Here is a 10,742-nt window from a genome sequence, read left to right as displayed (position 1 = left end):
ATATTAAAAAAATTTTTTTTAGGCAATTGGGGTTAAGTGACTCGCCCAGGGCCACACAGCTAGTAAGTGTCAAGTGTTTGGTCTGAGGTTGGATTTGAACTCAGGTCCTCCTGACTTTAGGCCGGGTGCTCTAACTACTGCACCACTTAGTTGCCCCTAAATTTTTTTTAATTAATTAATTTATTTTTAGTTTTCAACATTCACTTTCACAAGATTTTGAGCTCCAAATTTTCTCCCCATCTCGACCCTCCCCCCATCCCAAAATGGCATGCATTCTGAATACTCCTAATCTGCCCTCCCTTCTATCTCTCCCCCCTTCTCTTATCCCTTTCCCCTTCAATTTTCCTATAGGGCAGGACAGATTTCTATACCCCATTTCCTGTATATCTTATTTCCCAGTTGCATGTGAAAACAATTTTTTTAACTTCTGTTTTTAAAATTTTGGGTTCCAAATCTAAATTTTTTTAAAAACGAAAAATAAGCATTCAGCATGAAATTAAGATTTCCAGTTTTTATATGCAATCCTCTTTTTATGTTCTCCTGTGAATATGGAAATGCTCTTTTTTGGTGTTTAAGTTCAGAATAAAAAAAAATTAAGCGGTTATTATATGGGCTGCATTTAGCTTCAGGATTCTTCACAAAGTAAGCTCAGAAGGTATTGTGAAGAAATGGATTTTAGTAGTCCAGAGAAGAGGTGATTGAGTGTCTGAGCTCAGATGGTGACAATGTAAATGGAGAGTAGGGTGAGAATGTGAGAGATATTGTGAAGATTAACTCAGCAGGATTTAGGGCCTGGTTGGACGAAGGGATCTAAGGAGAAAGAAGAGTCAGAAATTACTTTCAAGTTCTGAGTGATTGGAAGGAGCGCGGTGCCATTAACAGAGAGAGGAAGGTCAAGGAGAATGGAGCACATTTGGACCAACAGGGAAAATCAGCCGTGGGGTAGCCACCTAGACAAGCCGGTAGTCATCTGAATGGTTTGAGTTAAAGGACTAGAAGCTCCCTTTATTCCCTCATGTCCCTATTTGGGCACTATAAATCATTTAGTATGTTGCCTGGCTCGTAGTAAGTGCTATCTAAATATTAGCTATTATTATTATTATTATTTGATCAGCAATCAATCAGACTGTGGCTTAGTCATCTATGACCCCACAACAATTAATATAGGGCCTTACACTTAATAGAGGCATAATAAATGTGTGGGTTTTTACAAAAATGGACTTATGTGACCCAAGGCCTGGGACCCCTAACTCTGGGCTCCCACAGACTGGGTTCAATACTGAGGGAGGGGTGACAATACCTCAATGATTTATTACTTCAACTTAGAATTTACTATAGGAAAATCTCCAGATATTATGCTTAGGTTTAGTTTTCACAGATAGGGGTAACAGAATCCTCAGATCCTATATAAATGCTCAAGTTAACAAATGTATATTGGGTACAGGACAGTCTTTATTCCCTACCCAGCCCCCATAGAAAATATAGATAACCCAAAGGACTCATAGGAGCCCATAAACAAATATAGAAACATATAAAGTACTCATAGTGGCCCATAAGTAAACAATATAATTGTCCTCTCCAATGAGTCATTTCCATTTCCACCAGGGTCATGAGATCCTTCTAATTCCACGACACGCCATTGTTTGGACTCCCCTCAAAGGGATCTTAACTTGGTTTGTCAGGAAGTCAATACACCAACATTCTGGTGTGTTGGAATGTACTAGGAAATCCCCCTCCTCTAACCAGGAGGTGGGAGTTCAGGGATGACATCATCCCTGGACTCCTTTCTAGGATGTATTGGAGAACACACAGAGCTTCTTCACACTTTTCCACTATACTCCATCATCCCCCAACTACTGCTAGCTCTTGTACCTAAAACATCTACTCTTAGGTTTCTGGTCTCTGATCTGTGCTCAGAAAAGCACAGAAAAAGCAGGGAAAAGCAAATGCAAGTGAGCCAGGCAACCTCTTCTCAGTGCCTTTGGACAAAGAAGTACAATGCCCGTATGCTTCTGCATTGGCACGAACTTGATTTTGTTTTTAGTTCTGTTGGATTCTCAGGATCTCAAAAACAGTAAAAAATCCGAAAAGACTGAGTATGTCTGTTGGCTCATTTTTATTCTCCAGCAAAAAACAGATGACTCCTCCCACAAAAATTGATCCTTCCAAGCCCTCCGTGCTAAGAGGCAGCATAGCCTAGCTCAGAGATAAGGACTTGGACTTTGAAGTAGGAAGCCTTGGGTTTAACTCCTACCTCATGTTTTACATGACTGAACATATAAAATCTATATCAAATTGCTTACCTACGGAAGGAGGGGGAGGGGGAAGGGGGGAGAGAACTAAAAAAAATTTAAAAGACTGTTTAAAGTTTTCATTTACATGTAATTGAAAAAAATAAAAGAATGGAAAAGAAAAAAAGGGGGGGAAATGTGAGAAGACTTACATTAGCTAATGCAAAGTGCAGTGAGCAGAACCAGGAGAACATTGTACGCAGTAACAGCAACATTGTAAGGACTGTTGTTTGTCCTTCACTCTCGAAGAGGAGATAGTACTTCCTTAGTACTATCCTTAGATAATAAGATCATAGATTTAGAGCTAAAAGGGAGTATATATGCATATATACTATTATTACTGTACTATTATGTATATATTTGTATATACATAGATATGTCCAAAAAACAGGTAATTTGATGTAGAAAGTCAAGAATTTGATTCTCTTTCTCACTCTATCTATCTATCTATCTATCTATCTATCTATATAATTATTGTGTCCACATTGAGACTTTCTCCATCATGATGATTTTGCTATATGGTGGGTGGGCACAAAAAATTAAATGGGAATTTGGGGGGAGTTTTGAGGAAGACACAGATCACACATGAAGGCCAGCAGGTGACACAGAAAAAATTTAGAAATTCAGAAATGCATAAAATGCATATATATGTATAGCATTGTATAATATCAAAATATTTTATCTTTAATACTAGACTTCTTTTCTGGTATGAAGGGAGAGCCAAAAAATTTCACAGGGATTTTCCAGATTAAGGGGGTGCCATACCCCTAATCCTTGCCATAGGGAAGGGATAACTCTGTGTGTGTGTGTGTGAGTGTGTGTGTGTGTGTGTGTGTGTGTGTGTGTGTAGGGCTATTGAGGCTACTGAGGCCATATCAATATGTGAAAAGAACATTAGACTCTTGGAATCATGGGACTTGATTTTGAGTCCCAGTTCTGCCATTAACTTGTTGTATGACTTTGAGACAGTCACTTCCTATCCCTGGGCCTGTTTTATTCATCTGTAAAATGAAGGGGGCAGCTAGGTGGATAGAGCGCCAGGCCTGGAGTCAGGAAGACTCATCTTCTTCCAGAGTTCAAATCTAGCCTCAGACAATTCCTGGTTGTGTGACCCTAGGCAAGTCACTTCACCTTGTTTGCCTCAGTTTCCTCATTTATAAAATGAGAGGGAGAAGGAAATGACGAACCACTCCAGGATCTTTGCCAAGAAAACCCCAAATGGGATCACGAAGAGTCAGATATGACTGAAACGACTGAACAATAACAACAAAATGAGGGAATTGGCTACTATGACCTGTAAGGCCCCTTCCAGCTCTAACAGTTTGCAATCTTATATAAAGCAAAAAGTATGAAATAGAACCAGTGGTGCTCTTTCTCCCCCCCCCTTTTTTTTGCTAGGCAGTAGGGTTAAATGACTTGACCAGGGTCACACAGCTAGTAAATGTCAAGTGTCTGAGGTCAGATTTGAACTCAAGTCCTCCTGACTCCAAGGCTGGAGCTCTATCCACTTCACCACCTAGCTGCCCCTTATTTCCCCTTCTTAATAGTCTTCTTAGGCACCCTTGGGTCCCCTGTCCCACAGTATTCATCCTAAAACACATGGACAAGAGGTTCTTCCCGTCCTAACCAAGATCCCTCCTGATACAATGTCCCTATAGAACTAAAGGAGATGTCTAGGAGTGGGGGGACCCTGACTCCTAATCCTGGCTCTGGTCCCCATCCTCAGCAGAACTCACAGCTGGTCCTCCAATCAGGTACAGTCTTCAACAAATGCTTTGGAGCAGTTAAGAGGTCCAGGAGACTCAGCTGAAATGAGCATCCCTCTAGGTAGAAAGGTGTGTTGGGCTTCTCCAAGATAACAAGGAACAAATGAACCCCAAAGAATTCCAGGAAAAGGTAAGCAGGTTTAACTCCTCAATGAGCCTTAATGGCTCTGTAATTACCCTGCTGTGATAGGGTTGAGTGTCTATAAAAAGCTTACATGGCCCTGTCCTGTACAAAACAAATTGGGTTCATATATGTCTCAGCAACCTAATGAAAGGAATGCTTTAATCAATTCTGCAAGAGTCCAGGCATCTTCCAAACTCTATATGCTCTTAAACTCTATTCTAATTAAGCATGGAATTAAAGCATTTTTCCCCAGCTGCCACTACTGCCACAGTGGGCACCCACGAGTGTCCAAATAAAAACATTAAACGTTGTTCAGTGCATTGCTGGAGATCCAGCCTGGATATAGCCTCCAATTAAGTAGATGTCCCTATGAAGATCATAGATCTGGAGATGGGAAAGGTCCTTAGAGGTCATCTGGTCCACCCTCTTCTCTTACAGAAGATAATGAAGAAATTGAGAAGTCAAGTGACTTTCCTGAAATCACAAGTCAAGTAAATGGAAAGGCCAGGGTTGGAACCCATGTTCTGACTCCAAATTGAATGTTCTATCCACTGCCCCACATGACCTGATTTCTACCTAAGTGGTATGACCATGTATTACAACACATTTCTTTATCTCTTTGACTTATGAAGTGCCTTCCCAACAGCAAACCTATAAAGGGTATGGAGTGTGTTGTCCACAGAGAGTTAAAATCAAGTCATTTTAAAGAATTAATAATAATACAACGAAGCCCATCAAATAAGTATCAGAGACTGAATTGGAATCTAGATCTCCTGACTCATAAATAAATAAATTTATCATATGAATAAATATGACAAATGAATAAATAAATAAATCATAAATGTCCTGACAGTGCTCTAGTTACCATGCTGCTGATCCAGTCCCTACTTCTAATTCTTCTAATCAATTGTGTGACCTCTGGCAAGCCATTTAACCACTATGGTCCTCAGTTTCCTCTTCAGTCATCTTAGGAGTCTAAATGTAAGCCATCGGATAACCAAATGTGGCGTTATCCTATCCCCAAATACTCAAAGGTTAGTAATAAATAATCCTTATCTCCAAAGAATACATACTTATTATCTTATTTGGTTTCATACCAAACCCATGAGCTCAGGAGATGCAGGGGACGATTAGTTCCATTTCACAGATGAGAAAGCTGAGACCCCTGGGAGGCAAAATCATTTAAACAGAGTCATGCACACTGTCATGGGAAGAGTTAGCAAGAGACTTCCCTGACTTCCCTGTTTGGGAGAAGCAAATTAGGTCTCCACCTGATCAAATAGGACCAGGAGAGTGTGCACACACCTAGGAAGGAGTATTAGCTGGCTTGTAGTCCTGCCTTAATCACGGGATTATCTGCATTTTCTTAGGCAAATCAGGTGGTCTTTCTGGGTCTCAGTTACCCAAGTTGTTGAAGAGAAAGCAGACTGTATTTGCTCCCTTCTGAAACACCAGTTTGGGATAGGCCAATCATGAGCGCAGGAAGCAGATGGAAAATTGCAATATGGTACATATCATCAGTGGGCCATAGCCACTAGATGGCAGGTCAAACGTCCAAGTGCCACAGGTGTGCAGGATGACCCTTGTAGGAGGAAGTATGATCATTTCTGCCTCCTAGCAATCCTGTGGAGTTTCCTCTTTTTGGTTAGTGTTTGAGAGGCACAGTCTTTATAAATGGCTTTTCTAAGTGTGTGTTATGTGTTGAAACAAGTCTTTCTCACCAGGATACATAGGTGTTCAAAGAAATGAAAAGTTCAGGCTGACCTCATCCAAGCAACAGGTCAATCTGATCTCAGAATCACAGGATTTCCGAGCTGGAAAGGGAACCTGCTGTTACCACTCCATTTGTACAGAGAAGGAAACTGAGGCCCTGAAGAGCTAAGCATCTTGCTTCTGGCCAGGAAATAGTAAAGTCTGGAGGCTCAGGATTCAAACCTAGCTCTTTCAGCTCTAGTGACCGGTACCAGAGTTGGCATGTCATTGATGCAGGTTGCTCCTGGGAGAGGAAATTCCCTCTACCAATGCAAGTAGGTTCCTTCTCTGCAACCTGTACAAAGGTATCTAGAAAACACTGAGAGGTCATGGGACTTGTCAGGTCAGGGTCACACAAACCTGAATGTGTCAGAGGCAGGACCTGAACCAGTCTTCCTAACTCCAAGGTCAGCTCTCTAGACTCTCTGCCAGAAAATACAGTGTTTCTGGCTCCAGATGCAAATTTTTCTGGGCTCCTGACTGTATGTCTTCTACTTCTAAATAATCCTGCCACATTCATCTTCTTAAAGTACCACTGCTCTGCAGAAATTTGTTTTGCATGTCTATATATATATTTGTAATGAGTTTTATTTTTCTTGCCTTCTCAATGGGTGGAGGAGGGGAAGGATGTAAGGGAGAGAATTTGAAAGTGAAAATAAAATAAAATTGAATTTTTTTTAAAAGTACCACTTTTATCTTGTCACTGCCTTGCTTTAGAAAATCTACAATAGTTCCCGAGGGATGATAGAGATAAAGAGAGTGATAGAAATAGAAAGATATATCTCTATCTATCTACAACTGAATCTCTCTATAGACATATGTATCTATATATCTATAGATATCTATATCTAACCATATCTATTTATATCTATCTATCTATATATCTATAGATACATATATCTATATCTGTCTATAGGTATCTATAGAAATAGAGAGATATCTATATGTCTATAGAGATCCATCTTTATCTATAACTATATCTATCTAATTTCTATAGACATATATCTGTAGATATCTATATCTAAACGTATCTACTTATAGATCTCGATCTATATATCTGTAGGCATATATCTCTATATACCTATGTCTATAGGTACCTTTAGAAATAGAGAGACATCTCTATATCTATAGAAAGATAAATATCTTTCTTTATCTATAACTATACATATATCTATGTATGTGTCTATAGATGTGTATATCTGTATGTCTATCTGTAGATGTCAATAGGTACCTATAGAAATAAAAATAGATGGACTCCTAACCAGCACTTAAAGGTCAAGTGTTTTCACTATCAGACTCCACCAGGGGTATATTGGTAAATGTTTAACAACTAGCTTGGGGGAGAGGGGGTGGAGATGTATATAGGATATGCTTTTAAGTTTAATCCGCATCGTTAACTCCATCATTTTCTAAAGTCTAGACAATGAACAAAATGCTAAATTAATCCCTGGTATATATCATTTGCTGAGTTCCAAAGTGTAAATGCTCACCCTGAAAATTTAATAATCAGCCTAAGAGCTGGTAAAATCCAGCTCTAGTACGCCGCTGGACCACCCTAACTATCCAGCCTGAACTCTCCCTTACCAGGCCCAACCCCCAAAGGAAGCCTGATATCTCCATTTAGCAAAGGCTCCTTATTACTCTACCCATTTTATACCTATTCCAGCCTCAAGTGTCTTTCCATATTCATGCAGTCCCCTTTCCTGTTGTGCCCTCTGTCTGAGTAGATCCTACACATCCTTTTGGGGCCAATTCAAATCCCACCTTCACCATGAAGCCTCCCCTTAGCTCCCAGCCCACAAGCTTCTCTCCTTCCTCTGAACTCTACCGGTCCTTACTGTCTGGATTTCTCCATGGACGAAATCAAGTAACCTCTCTCAGATTCACCTTCGTCATCTGTAAAATGGGATAACAATAGCATCTATCTCACAAAGCTGCAGTAAGAATCAAATGAGATAACACATGTAAAGTGCTTTACAAACCTTAAAATGCTATATAAATGCTAGCTATTAATAGCAGTAGTTTCATCTTCCACTTAGGCACTTAACTATTTATAGCTATAAGTTCCTTAAAGGCAGGAATTGCATCTTAAGTAAGGGAGGTCACTTCTCTGCTCAAAAGTCTTCAGTGCCTTCTTGTAAAGTTCAAACTTCTTTGCCTAGCATTCAAGGCCTTCCATAGTCTAGTGCTATGGAACTTTCCAGACTTCTGTTATACCCTCCATATACTCATTATTCCAGAAGTGGAATTCCAAAATGGAATATTCCCTGCCAAACTAGACCATATCCTGTGCTTTTCTTCCCCAATACCGTTCTTCTCCCTGCCCCTTCTTCCTGAATATCCTCCCTTTCCTTTTCCTCTGTTAAATTCTTGTCCATCCTTTAGAGCCCAACTCAGATGTCATTTCTTCCAGGAAGTCTCCCTTGATATCACCTTGCTAAAGAACTTCTCCCTCAGATTCATTTAACTCCTTTTCTTACACATCATTAATATATTTATTATGTATTTTATAGTTACCTGTGGATTTACCCCTTATTAGATTATAAGCTTCATGACAGCAGGATCTCATCTAAACTTTTGTGTCTCCTCAGTGCCTAGTACTGTGCTCTGTCTGCTCTCCATTAGTTCTTAACGTTTACTAGAGTCCCTGTTTTTAAGGAATTCACAATCCAATGGGCAGAATATAATCTACTGCATGGGGGATGGGGTGGGAGTGGGCTGATAAATTTTAGGGAAAAGGAAGAAGGTAGAATCAGAGAAGACTTCCTGAAGGAATTCAATTTTGAAGGATTTCTATAGGTAGAGAGACAGCCAAGGACCAGTGGGAGAAAGAAAATCAATAAGTCAAGTGGCAAAGGAGGAAATTTCAAAGCCTTCCTAGGGAGGTGGGGAGAGCAAAGCATCTCTGGCTTCCATAAGGGATTGGGACATTTTGAAGGGGTCAGGAGATCTCAAGTCTAATCTTGTCACTGATACTATGTGACCTTGGTCATGTTATTTACATTCTCTGTAATTCATTTTCCTATCTATAAAGTGAAGTCTTATTTTTTCAATTAGGTGGTGAGTTCTTTGAGGTCAGGTGCTTCTTTTACAGTATTAAAAATGATGATAACACTAACGCCTACTTACATAGCACTTTTTACCCCAGAAAGCACCTATGACAGTGAGGAGAGTGTTCAACAAATATTTACTGAAATGAATTTATATGTGTTTAATACACCAATATTTAACAGTGATACAAATATCAGTGTATCTGATCCATCTAGAATAACCAAAATAATAAAGCCTCAGATCCTGAATGATCCTCCCCCAGAAAGTCTTTCCAGAGTGTCCTACCTGGGGCAATAGCTTTCACCTGCTCAGTCTCATGGAACACTTTCAATATATAGGCATATGTCCAGCATAGACATTCTAGAGTCTGTGTTCAACATAAAATATATGTGTAAATAAATGGGACAGGACTGGACTTGTGATTTCAGTAGTATAGGAAACTCCCAGATGAAGAAAGTCCCTTTACCAAAGCAGTTTCACACAGGCTTTTGTAATGTAGGGAATTGCCTGGGGGCACCAAAAGGTTAATTGGCTTTCCTAAGGTCACACAGCCAGTACCTGCCAAGCTACTATGCATATGTGTCTGAAATTATATATATATATATATATATATATATATATATATATGTATATATATGTATATGTATGTATGTATGTATGTATATATTATATATATGTACACTTATACCTAATATACAAAATAGATTGTTTTTTTAGATTAGCTATGCATACATTTATCCTATTATACTCTAACAAACTATATTTCTATGGTCTCCTTTATATGTTATGTTTAATATTATAGATGTGAGTATATTTGATGGAAAATAAGTTCTACATTATACAGGATGTCCTCAACATCTTAGCACAGTCTTAAGCTATTAGTAGATTTTTGGGACACATTGCTTATTCAATATATATGAGTGTTTTTAAATGTATGTGCAGGGAAGCTAGGTGGCGCAGTGGATAGAGCATTGGCCCTGGATTCAGGAGGACCTGAGTTCAAATCCAGCCTCAGACTCTTAACACTTACGAGCTGTGTGACCTTGGGCAAGTCACTTAACCCCGATTGCCTCACCAAAAAAATAAAATAAAAATTAAATTATCTATCTGTAAAAATAAATAAATAAATGTATGTGCAAAGCAGAACAGCTGGTCTTGTGTTCTTGGAGTCAAGAAGATGCCAAAGGTTGAGTCCTTTATCTGACACATCCTGGCTGGATGACCCTAGGCCAGTCACTTAAACTCTCAGTGGCCCCAGGCAGCCCTCTGGGGCTGGAAGGTGAAGGAAAAAGTGCTGCCCTATGTCAGTAGAGAGACTTTCCTAGTTGGGAGTTCCTTACAACCAGGAAAGCATATATCCAGACCAAAAATAAACAAATAAACAAACAAATAAATAAATGGATAGTTGAAGAAATAAATAGATGCAGGTAAATATATATAGACTTTAACTTTATTTATTAAATATATGCATACGTGTGTATAATACGCATATATTGTATTTGAGCATTCATAGATATATATCTATGTGTATATATTATGTGTAGACATGTGTGTGAGTAATATACACATTATGTGAACATTTATAAATGTATGTATGGGGCAGCTAGATGGTACAGTGGATAGAGCACCGTCTCTGGAGTCAGAAGGACCTGAGTTCAAATCCTGCCTCAGACACTTGATACTTACTAGCTGTGTGATCCTGGGAAAGTCACTTAATCCCAACTGCCTTGCCAAAAAGCCAAAGCCAAAAAAAAAAAA

The sequence above is a fragment of the Vombatus ursinus genome, unplaced genomic scaffold, assembly GCF_900497805.2.
Source record: "Vombatus ursinus unplaced genomic scaffold, bare-nosed wombat genome assembly UNPS02014807.1, whole genome shotgun sequence".
In the NCBI taxonomy this organism is placed as follows: Eukaryota; Metazoa; Chordata; class Mammalia; order Diprotodontia; family Vombatidae; genus Vombatus; species Vombatus ursinus.
Note: the sequence above shows the minus strand (reverse complement) of the source record.